This window comes from Nannospalax galili, unplaced genomic scaffold (genome assembly GCF_000622305.1).
Source record: "Nannospalax galili isolate Female #2095 unplaced genomic scaffold, S.galili_v1.0 scaffold1259, whole genome shotgun sequence".
Taxonomy (NCBI): Eukaryota; Metazoa; Chordata; class Mammalia; order Rodentia; family Spalacidae; genus Nannospalax; species Nannospalax galili.
Window position 1 is genome coordinate 1448656 of NW_008343968.1, and position 12454 is coordinate 1461109.

The 12454-nt window shown below is 37.4% G+C and overlaps 1 pseudogene; it reads left to right on the forward strand.

Annotated features, from left to right (window-relative positions):
* Positions 1 to 10860: 10860 nt before the first annotated feature.
* LOC103739773 lies at positions 10861 to 12025 on the forward strand (annotated as a pseudogene).
* Positions 12026 to 12454: the final 429 nt, after the last annotated feature.

The window sequence follows — 12454 nt, forward strand, 5'->3', positions numbered from 1 at the left end:
TATGTGTGGGCATCTGTGTGTATTTCAAAAGCCAAATACACTACACCATTTCAACATACCTATGATTTATGTCTCCTAGAAAGCAAAGCTATGTTTACTGAGTTGATTTTATAAATCATATCTGAGCTGATTAAATAAGCAGTTAGTATTATAGAATGAGAGTGAATGAATTTATTGGGACATCATAGTTAAAAGCTAGAAAACTTCAACATTTATGCTCTACTCTGAGGCAAAAGGGGGAAAACAAGGAAGTCAAGTGAAAAGAGATCTGGTAAAGGTGGTTTGACCTTATGTTTTCTTTTTTTTCTTGTGTTTATGTTTGGTTATAAAATTGACTAGTCAAACCTAACTTAGAATGCCAATGGAGTATTTGCATTTATAGTTTTCTCCAAGACAGCTACTTGATTGCTATTCTAGACTTATCATAAAAAATAGTGATATGTTGTAGTGCATGTATATAAATATCTGCTCCTAAATATGCATCCTGGCCAATACCTGAAAATTCTGATTCTCTATGAACGGTCAAGGGATACACATGTGTGTCAAATGTGAGTAAAAATTCTTCATTGTGGACAATTTGCTCTTGCTTTTTTCCAATGCCCTTGAATTTGGTTTTTTTGTATGGAATACATGAACCAGGCTAAAGTAGGAACAGTGCAAAAGTATCTCTGAAGTAAATAAGAAAGGCTTAAAAAAGTTTGGGATTATTCCTCTGATATACCTACATGGTATTTTCTGCCTGAAAATCTATGCCAACTCTTCCCTACTTGATGTATAGGAATGCTATGCCAGGACTGGAGAGATGGCTCAGCAGTTAAGAGCACTGACTGCTGTTGCAGAGGACCCAGGTTTGATGTGCAGCACTCACATAGCAGCTAACAGCTGTTAGTAACTCCAATTCCATGATGCTCTCTTCTGACCTCTGTAGGCACTTGCATACAGGCAGGCAACACACTCATAGACAGAGTTGTGCTGGTGAGGACAAGATTGGAGAATGTGGGAAATTCTTCACTTGAGGGACATGATCTCATTATCTCACATGTTTATAGGGAATTAGGAGGGGTTTGGTTAATGCTGAATGTCTTCTTCTGATGAGAAATAAACTCTTTTAAAAGTGTTGACCAGATCTAAGGAAGAAAAATTTGCAGAACAGCATACCTTCTATCAGCATTCCTCAGATAAGCCAAATGAATTTCTCCCAATCATTAAGACCATTGTTTCTTCTTAACCTTCAAATAGAAAATAAGAAAATTTTCTATTTATATAGGAACAGTCTATTAAATATATACACTTGAACATATCTGGAGAGAAGGGTAGAATCACCAAAATCTATCTCTTATCACCTAACCATAATGAAAGTAAATAATGAATTCACAAGTTGCAAAACAAAATAATTTAAAGTATATAACTTTAAAAACCAAGAGAATTTATTATATAATAGTTAATTCTGTCACACTTTTGCAGAGAAATACAGGAATCGGGGACAGCTGAGATGAGACCAAAATGAAAGGCTTTTTGAACTCATCACCTGAAAGAGAAGCTGGTTGCAAAGTAGTCAATATTGGACACAAACCTGTGTGATTTACTTTGAAGCACATACTCTTAAACAGTGTATTATTATGCCATATGTGATGTGCACGGACATGGTGCAAAGATTTTAAAGAGGTAGTTGTCAAGAAGAATTTGCTCAAATTTGTCACAGCAAATGAAATAGCTGGACAAAGCTACTGATATTAAGGATATACATAATAAGCACTAAGTAAATTTGGAAATACCCTAAATGGAAAACATGTATGCAGGTATGTGTGTTCACATGTATGAAATGTTAATGAAATATGATTAAAAGAAATTTTCTTTAACTCAGAAAATATCTCTAAGAAGACAGTAACAAAGCATATGGTGACATTATTATATAGCATTCAATCAGAACGAAGTGTTCATGGCAAGCAGCTTAATATGAGATAGAAAAGACAGAAATGAATCTGATGTCTTTAGCCAAGAAGGAACAACTGATAGCACATATATTTGCATGACAAACAGCAACTATTCCCTACATAAGGGAACTTGAGCACATTATTTGTGACACATAGTATCATAAGAGTCATCATCTCTACTAGCTTGCTGGCATTACCTATAGTGTAATTAACTGGTTGTCACATATATATGACAGAAGCTAAATTGGGAGCTTGGGTTAAGATACCTACTATAATTATGCTTCTTTTCTTTCACAGAAACTGGGTGATGAAAATCCTATGTCTTGATGTTTACATTTCAAATAAATGGCACTCGGGCTCATAAAAAAGACATTATTGGTCCATAAACATAGATGGCAGTAAGTAGGTAAACAGGTGATGACAAGATACATATATAGATAGATAGATGCTAGATAGATAGATAGATAGATGATATATAGATAGACTTGAAAACTAGCTAGGTCAGTATGTATGTATGCATGTGTATGTTATATTGTGTGTATGTGTTATATGCATTTTAAAGAGTAGAGAAAGTACTTGAGGTTACAAGATTTATAAAGTTAATGCTCCAAGGGAAAAGAAATAGTGGAGTCATTCTTATCCTCATTGGAGAGAATTAGGCATTTTATTATAATAATTATTTCTCTTTATAGCATTTACATTTATATATGAAAAAAGAATTCAGTGAGGAAAAGATAAAACTGGAACTCTGCAAAACACCTAAAAAGAATATGAACACATCAGAGTTTAGATATGTGCAAGCCCTTTAAGAGACAAGGTTCTTCATGTATCAGTGACAGATTTACTAATTCAGATAAAATTTAATTACTCAATAAAATCTGGGTGAATTTCCTATTTGTGGATTTGAAGATAACTAAACACACATACCTAAATGCATTTACCTGCAAGTTTTAGTGAGGATGAAGATACCAACATTCTGAATAGGATCTTATTCTGACAGCACCAACCACTTTTTCCTGTGTGACCTGCTTTTTCCAGTTGCTGGGATCAGCCTGCTTGGAAAACTTAGACAGTGGAATTTCATCTCATTCTTCTTCAGCAGATACTTCAGTTGAAACGGAAGCTAGTAAAATAGTATTGGAGAAGACAGACTTATTTTTGGTGAAAAACCATTACCTAATGTTAGTGTTAGCATTTTTGCTTTATTTTAGATTTTTAATTATGTGTACAGGTTACTGGATTCCCTGGAGCTGGAGTGACAGGCAGTTGTGAGCTGTTGACTTATATGCTAAGGACCAAACTCAGGTCTTCTGTAAGAGCAGGAAGTGTTTCTACCCTCTGAGCCATCTCTCCAGTCCCAGCCATGCATTTTTAATGTAGTATAAGACTATGAATTTCAGGAAATGAATTGGTGTCAAAGGACATATTTTTAAAGGAATCACACTGATATAATTATAATGTAATGGTCCTAGACTGCAGGGGAACATATTCTGTATTCCTTCTGTTCAAGTTGTAGAGAATTCATCATCTGAAGATTACATTTACTTTGGTATGCAAGACTTGTGAAGCTGCCTTGTTTCTTGCTATTTACAGGTTTTATAATCTTGGACAAGCTCTTTAAAAATCTCTCTCAGTTCCCTCTTGGTTATGCAACTCATTGTGATGTACTGTGAAAGTTAGTGTATGTATTTGGGCTTACAGAAAAGGCTTAAAAGGGAATGGGTAGAAAATGGACTAAAGGAAACAGGCAGAGACAGACTGAGAAGGAGCTTATGGAGCTGACAAAAAGAAAAATGAACTTTGAGGCTCTGAGCCTCTTTGTTTCCTCTTGGCTGCTCCTACGTCCGTGGTGGGAGCTTGCTATGGAATAAATTGCATTCTTCTGAAATTCATATGCTCAGTCCTTAAATCCCAATATGACAGCCTTAGACATAATGCCTACAAGAAGGTGATATTGAGATCATAGGAGTCGTGGACTTATACTTCCATTAAGAGTCCTTATGAGAACCCATCCTGACTATGTGAGAACATAAGGAGGTGATGATTATCTGAAAGATTGGAAGAGAACCCTCACTACAACCAAATGAGTGCACTCTTGGTTTTGGCCTTTGTGGCCTTCAAAGCTAAGAAAACAATTGTTCCTAAGCTATTCAGTCTATGACCCCAGTAGTTTAATTTAGGGTACACTGGTTAGTTGTCTCATGAGGATGGGTATCAAATGAGAATGCTCAATGGAACAAGAAATGTAAGCTCTGCTTATGCTGTAAAAATGTAAAGAGAATATAGATATGTTGTCATGTATTATTAAGACATTCTTGTGCTCCTGTGAATATTTTAATCATACAACAAATTCACTGATATTTCTGGATGTAGCTCAGTGGTAGGGTACTCAGAAAGTGTTCACAAGGTCTGGTTTGTTACCCAGCACAAACATCAGAAAAGAAAGAGCAGTTGTCTGAGTTCAAGGCCTGCTGAGGTGCATAGTGGGACCTAACTTCCATTTTAAAAAATATATTGTTATAAAAATAAGCTTCATCATATTTAGAAATTATAATGTTAGGAAATAATTTTAAATAGCACACACCCACATATAGTATGCAGCAGTTCACATATATTTTGCTTTTGCTTTTATTACTCTCAGAAGAAGATTTTTGGTTATCTATGATCATTTGGAATGGGTTAATTTAATTATATATGTGTATATATATATAAATATCAGCATGTATATATATGTATATGAATGTTAGCCAATCATTGCTATTTCCTTACTACTTACTAGAAATATACCCTATTATTTCATTCATCTGATGTTTAGATGATCATTTGGAAAAGACAAAATGATCCATTTATTGTCATATTTACCATATTTACAATGTCTAGAATTTTTTTTTAATCTCCCTTGTGTTAATTTACTATAACAACATTCAGTGAATTTATGCTCCTATCTTTAAGGTCTATCTTTCCTTTTCTCTCTGTTTTTACATAGACAAATACCTAACTGCTTTAACAAAATAGCTATTCTCATTCTTGACTTTTATAAGTAAGGCTTCATTTACTTTTTAAAAATTTTATTCATTATTTTTATGTGTATGAGTGTATTGCCTCCATGTATGTAAAATGCACCTGCATTGTGCAATGCCCATAAAGATCAGAAGAGGGCGTTGGACCCTCTGGAACTGGAGTTATGAATGGTTGTTAGCCACCACGTGGGTGCTGGGATTCTGCAAGAGCAGTCAGTGCTCTTAACCACTGAACTATCTCTCTAGTCCAGGACTTCAATTTCTAAGTGGATATCACAGCAGCAGCCTATAAAAGTTTACTTTAGCCACCAGAGGATTAATTTTTAACATCTGTCATAACCACTGGGACTTTAAAATTGTCATTTGAGAAGAATAGTTTAGAAAATATAGATTTATAACCGATTTGTCTTTTATCACATATAATCTTTTGAGTGAATTTAATTGCTCAGTCAGTGAATTTGATTTAGTAAGATCAATCTAATGATTCATTTTACTTAAGGAAAGGATTTAATTACTCAATTACTCGAGTAATTAAAATATGTGGGATACCTAATTTCTATAATTTTCAGTTCCTATACAATTTGTTTATATCAGTCACAGGAGCCTCTATCCAGTTCTAGTTGTTTGAGGCTTTTGGCCAGTGACATTGTTTTTCACCAAGACTTCTTCAGCTGAGATATGTTGCTGAAAATTTCAGAATAATGAGGTTGTTTTCAGAGACACACATTTAAAAACTAGAGTTACACTTGGTTTGGATGTGCATCTGTAGGTTGGAAGCTTAGTCTTCGGAAACAAATGTTAGAAGTTTTCAGAGGTGATAGGATTAGGTGAGATCATGCAGGTAAGGACTCCCATCATTCCATTATTGGTTTTGCAGAGAGACTGATCAGAGTAGACAAACTTGCTCTGTCTTGTCCCATAATGCCCTTTTCCACTTTTGTCATGTCATTGCCCAGCAGGAAAGCCTCTCCAGATGTGGAACAGATTTGGGCAGTATGTCTTGAATTTCCAGACTCCAGAACCATAATCTAAACACATCCTGAAGAAATTAACCAGTTACAAGAACAGAATATGGACTTAGGCAGGCTAGTTAAGCACAATCAGGAATATAACGACTGCCATAACCGGAATAATTAGAAAACTCAGTAGTGGAGCTGTAACTGCCTTTCTGAAAGTCCCTCTTGGTTCTGCTTCATTGTGTAGAGATGCTTCTCATGTGCAGTCAGAGAAAATGAGAGCTCAGCAGTTCATGATGCATTGTGCTTACAGTACATGCATGAGGGTGAGTTTAAATTTTTATTCTATCAAACATACCTATAAATAAGGATGGAGAAGTGGACAAAGTCCGATGAAAACTTTGGCTAGAAGTGATAAAGCTACAAAAGGGCGATTTCCACGGTAAAAAATATTTGTAAAAATAAACTAGAAGATACCTGGTGTAGCTACTAAGTATAAATGTCTGGATTTGTGTGATGTCTTCACAAATGCACATTTTATTGAAACCAGAAAAAGTTATAAGCTTGTTTTTGCTTTAAAATGGAAATGACTCATGAGTTGCCATTGTGCTAATGAACCTGAAAAGAAAGCAATTAAAAATTCAAATGTCTGAAAAATGGCATCCATTAAACCTACATTATACTGCTATTAACTAAGGAATCATATCATGAAATACAAGAGATGCTTGTGATTTTCAGTTCAGAAAATATAAAATTGCCTTATTTGCATATATTTATTTTTGTTATATTTACCATAGCTATGTTTCTTTAATTTTTATAAAGCATATTGGTCATAAGTTATGCTTAATTTTGCTCTATGATACTAAACATAATTACTAAATGGAAATATAAATACAAACATTAAGAAGTATCCTCTCATTAACAGTAATTTATGCTGTTATACTTTAACAGCTGAATTTTTTTACTTTTATTTACTTGAGTGTATGGGACACCATGGAGTGTGTGGAGGGCAGAAGTCAGCTTTTCAGTTTTCTTTCTGTTCTGTGGGTTCTGAGGATAGAACTCAGGTCCTCAAGCACCTTTCCTTACCGAGCCATCTCTCTGAATCCTTGTATTTTTCTATGTAAACATTTAATGAAACTGCAACTTCCTTGACTTAGATGAACTAGAAATTAATATAATGTTGAAATTTTTATTTTATTTTGATTTATATTTTATTTGCTTTTTACGTACATAGGTTTTAGTGCCCCACACATTTGTGGCCAAGCACTCTAGGACTGAGCTGCATCTCCAACCTAAGAAACAGAAATTTTAAAAGATTTTATCAATAATCAATGTTTCTCTTCCAAAGACAATGAAATTTTATTTATTATCTAGTAACAGTTCCTTCTCAACATTGCTATGTTCTGAAATATGGTTTAAGTATGTACTGTAAGAATTCATTATTAGAAGCTTAGTCAAGCAATGTTGGGAGGTGAGACATGAAACTTTTGAGAGGACCTTGTCAGTAAGGGCTGTGACCTCAGAAGGGACTTTGAAACACAGACTCTCATTGGCTTACTCTCTTAGGATGTGATGTCTTCTGCTCACATGTTTCTACCATTGTAGTTCAATCCACCCTTCACCTTTTGCGTGAGGTCCTCTCTGGAGTTGAGCTGATGTTGACCCCTTGGCCTGAGTATCTAGAAGAGAGTGGTAAATGAACCTCTCTTTTTATGAAGTTAGCCTGCTTTCTGAATTTCATGAAAATGAGGAAAAACAGATTAATTCAATCATGGACATTGCTATGAGATCATTGTCTATGAAGTCACATGGTTCAATATCCAGAAAACCTTGGAAACGTGATATGGTTAATTTTTTAATGTATTAAAAGATATAAATTACTTGTTATTAAACAGAAAGAAATAAAGGCATATAGATATATGGTATTGAGATACATTGCTATTGATTTATTTCTGCCATAAAGAAAGAACACATTTTTTAGATCATTTTTAGATCAACTATCCAATTTAGGTTTCCATTGTACTGATCATTTTATCTCCACTTAAATTCTGCCTTTCATCAGGTCAGCATATTTCCCATTACACATTTGCTAACTACTTTCCATGACTGTCTCTGTATTGGCAGCAGGAAATTCCCAATGTTATTATTAAAATCCAGTCATTCAAGAAAAAACTGGGAGGAAGGTGGTTGACTCCATTTAGTAAAGTTATTTTTCCCTGGTAATCTCACACTACTGACTTAGAACTGCAGTTACTTCTTAGCTTACAATGATGTTGCAACCTGAAAACCCCACTGTGTGTTGAAAGTAACAGATTGAAAATACATTTAATAATCAAACCTAACACACATCATGGCTTAGGAGCATAGTACACCCTAGAGCATGGATGGTTACACATGTGATCATTCACCTGACTGTGAAGTGTAATGCATTAACACTGTTCAGCAACAAAATATTAGTACCATATAATGTTGGCCATGAAGAAGCTCAAAATCCAAAATGTGGTTTCTACTCAATACTTAATTACTTTTATTGTAAAGGCAAATCATCATAAGTCTAACCATCATAAAGTGAGGCTATCTGTATAACGTTGATTAGGTATTTTTCTCATTTCTGTGTCAAATATCAGACAAAAGCAACAAAAGACAAGAAAGAGGACTTATTTCCACTTACAGTTTGAGGACAGAGTCCCCTCTGGTGGGAAAGTGGTGGTGACAGACCTCTGACCGAGTGGTCACAATGCATCCGCAGTCAGGAAGGAGACGGGAATGAGCGCTGCTGCTCAGCTACCTTCTCATTTTCACTCAGTCTAGGACTACAGCCCATGATTGCTGCTGTCCTGGTTTAGAGAAGATCTTCTCTCCTCAACTGGCCAAACTGAGAAACTCCATCGCAGACATGCCCAGAGGTTTGATTCCATGATGATTACAATTCCCATCTTGTTGACAATAAATATTAAACATCACAACTTCATCCCTTGTCATTTGACACTGAAACATACCACTTACTTTTGTTTTGTTTTTTTTCTTTGTTTCTTATTTTCTTATTTTTGAGACAGTTTCTTACTGTGTAACTCTCTTGGCCTGGAACTCCCTATGTAGACCAGGCTGTCCTTGAACTCACAGAGATTTGTCCACCTCTGCCTCCTGAGTGATGTGCTAAAACCCAGCTCAAGCATACCATTTTAAAGCCATAACCTTCCACCACTTTTCCCCCATAAACTTGTGGTCATCTCATAATGAAAAATATACTCAGTTCAACTTCAAAAATCCCAGAACATCACAGAAGTGGGGGTAGAAAGAATGTAAGAGCTGGATGAATAAATCACCAGCTGCTAATTAGTGCATTCTGACTTGATAGGGAAGCGGCACCGATGAAATGGTGTGGTAGACTACCACAGTGTGGAAGTCTAACAAGAGATTCATAATGGCAAAACCACTTGACATGACAAGCTGGATGGGGGAAATTCCATGGTGACCAATGTCAAGATGAAGACCTACATGCATTCAGTGGATGCTGAGGGAGAAAATTTTGTTTTCTACAGGGACTAGCTCCCTGAGAGGTTACCTAACCCCAAATGGAACGCCATAAACATGCACACATGAGCTCCACTAAAGGGCCTCAGTGCATCATACACACACACACACACACACACACACACACACACACACACACACACAATGAAAACAAAAAGAAGGAGCCGGGGACTGGATGAGATGGAAATAATGTAAATACAGTACTCATGTAAGAAATTCTCAAAAGTAAAATAAAGTTTTTTTAAAAGTCCCCATAGTTTTAATAGTTACAACATTCTACATTTGAACTTTTGAAGAGTTTAAATAAAACACTCTTCAAAAGTTCAGCTGTAGAGTGTCATCTGAGACTCAGGCAATCTCTTAATTGTGAACCCATACACATTTAAAAAGTTACATACATCCAACATACAATGCCATAGACTAAACATACTACAAAAGGGAGGATTCATTATAGAACAAAGAAAGATCAAACCGAAGTATGGTCAAAATCCAGCAGAACAAAGACAAGACCCCACAGCACCATGTTGGGTTTCTAGGGCTTGTGATAAAATCATCTGGGTTCCAAAGGGCTATGTAGCACTGCCCCTCCAGCACTGCTGCCTGAAGCACATGGTTTCTCTCCAGGGATGGATTCACTGTGTACCACCAGCTTAGTTTGGAAGTGTCTCATGGTTTGGCATCTACAACATGCTGTGGTCTCTATTGCTACTTAGGCCTCATCTTCACAGCCTCATATAATAGACTGTCGGAGCTTCCTTTGAAGGATTCCCACCCTGTACAGGTTGCCTATAGCCTCAGTAACTCTCTAGAAATGTGGCCTAAGACTCTCACCTTGTGTCTTTTATACCTTCAAAACCAACACCATGTGGATGATATTGCCAAGTTCTGTGACCAGCTTAGGGTGGAGCCTGGTCCCCTTGGGATACAGCAGGATAACCCTTTGTATGCTGACTCTGGGGAAACGGGCAGTTTCCTACGCAGTTGTTTTCAAACTGTTTCACAATATTCTTAGTGTAGGCTTTTTCCCTTTAAATGAATTTGCATTTTCATCAATTGAGGCTTCCTGTTGTACCAGGTTTTTCTTTAGTGCAGCTAATGGCTACAACAATTACAGCTGCTTTTAAGCCTGCCTTGCCTGTAACTTTTTTAACTCACATTAATTTCCTTACCAAAGTACACATTTTTCTTATTTTTTCTCACCCATTTTTTTTTGTTCTCCTTCATTAAGGGCTTTGATCAGATCAGTAAGCAGTGGCAATACCACAGCCTAAATGCTATTCTGTCTTGAGATTTCCTCCACCAAGCAAATTAGTTCACTACATGCCTGTCTAGCATCACTCCCTTAAAGAGTAACAAGTCTCGGTGGCGGCCTGGCCTGGCCTGTCAGGGCGCGGGCAGCGGCTGTCCAGCACCATGTCCCTGCAGTATGGGGCGGAGGAGACACCCCTGGCCAGCAGTTATGGTGTGGCCGATGCGTTCCCCAAGGACTTGGGGCTATGGCCTGGAGGAGAAGGAAGAGGAGGCGGCGGGCAGGCGGCCAGCCCTGCTGACAGTTCCAAGCCAAGAATTCTGCTCATGGGGCTGCAGCATAGCAGCAAGTCCTCCATCCAGAAGGTGGTGTTTCATAAGATGTCCCCGAACGAGACTCTCTTTTTGGAAAGTACCAACAAGATTTATAAAGACGACATTTCCAATAGCTCCTTTGTGAATTTCCAGATTTGGGATTTTCCTGAGCACATGGGCTTCTTTGACCCAAGTTTTGACTATGAGATGCTCTTCAGTGGAACAGGAGCATTGATATATATCATTGATGCACAGGATGACTACATGATGGCTTCAACAAGACTTCACATTACTGTTTCTAAAGCGTACAAAGTTAACCCAGACATGAATTTTGAGGTTTTTATTCACAAAGTTGATGGTCTGTCTGATGATCACAAAATAGAAACACAGAAGGACATTCATCAAAGGGCCCATGATGACCCTGCAGTTGCTGGACTAGAAAAACTCCATCATCTTAGCTTTTATTTGACTAGTATCTATGACTACTCAATATTTGAAGCCCTCAAAGGTGGTACAGAAACTCATTCCACAACTGCCAACCTTGGAAAATATATTAAATATCTTTATATCAAATTCAGGTATTGAAAAAGCTTTTCTCTTTGATGTTGTCAGCAAAATCTACATTGCACCAGACAGTTCCTCTGTGGATATGCAGTCTTATGAACCTTGCCTTGACATGATTGATGTTGTAATTGATGTGTCTTGTATATATGGGTTAAAGGAAGATGGAAGTGGAAGTGCTTATGACAAAGGTTTGATGGCCATAATTAAGCTGAATAACACAACAGTCCTTTATTTAAAGGAAGTCACTAAATTTTTGGCACTGGTTTGCATTCTTAGAGAAGAGAGCTTTGAACGAAGAAGCTTGATAGACTACAACATCTACTGTTTCCGAAAAGCTGTCCATGAGGTTTTTGAGGTGGATGTGAACTCTCATAGGTGCTGCAGTCACCAGACCAGTGTTCCGAGCCTGAAAGCGTTGGCACACAATGGCACACAATGGAATGCCATCTAGTCTGAATCTCAGTGGTCGACGCTCAGTGCCAGCTCACTCCTCACTCCAGGGTCAGTTGCCATGTACTACAGGACATGGGACCTGCTGCCTGTGGGAGTCTGGTGCCTGTGCCACTGGAGAAGAAGGTGGAGTTTCTCATTTGGATGAAAGCCCTTCAGCCGGCTGGTGCAACTGAGCTACTATTTCTTTTAAAAAATATGGCGCCTTGCCCTCCTGGGTCGATAAGTTCCCAGGGACTATGAGCATCGCGCAAAATGTCCTGTAATGGTGGTGGGTCATCTGGCCTCTTGATCAAGGAAGCTGAGGAAACCCCACCAGATGGACTTGAGCCAGTGTCCAGTCTATAAAGAGGAGGGTCAACACGGAGGAATCATTTCCTCCATGCTTCCAAGAGAAGCCAACAATGGTCGAGCAGGACCTTTGACTTAT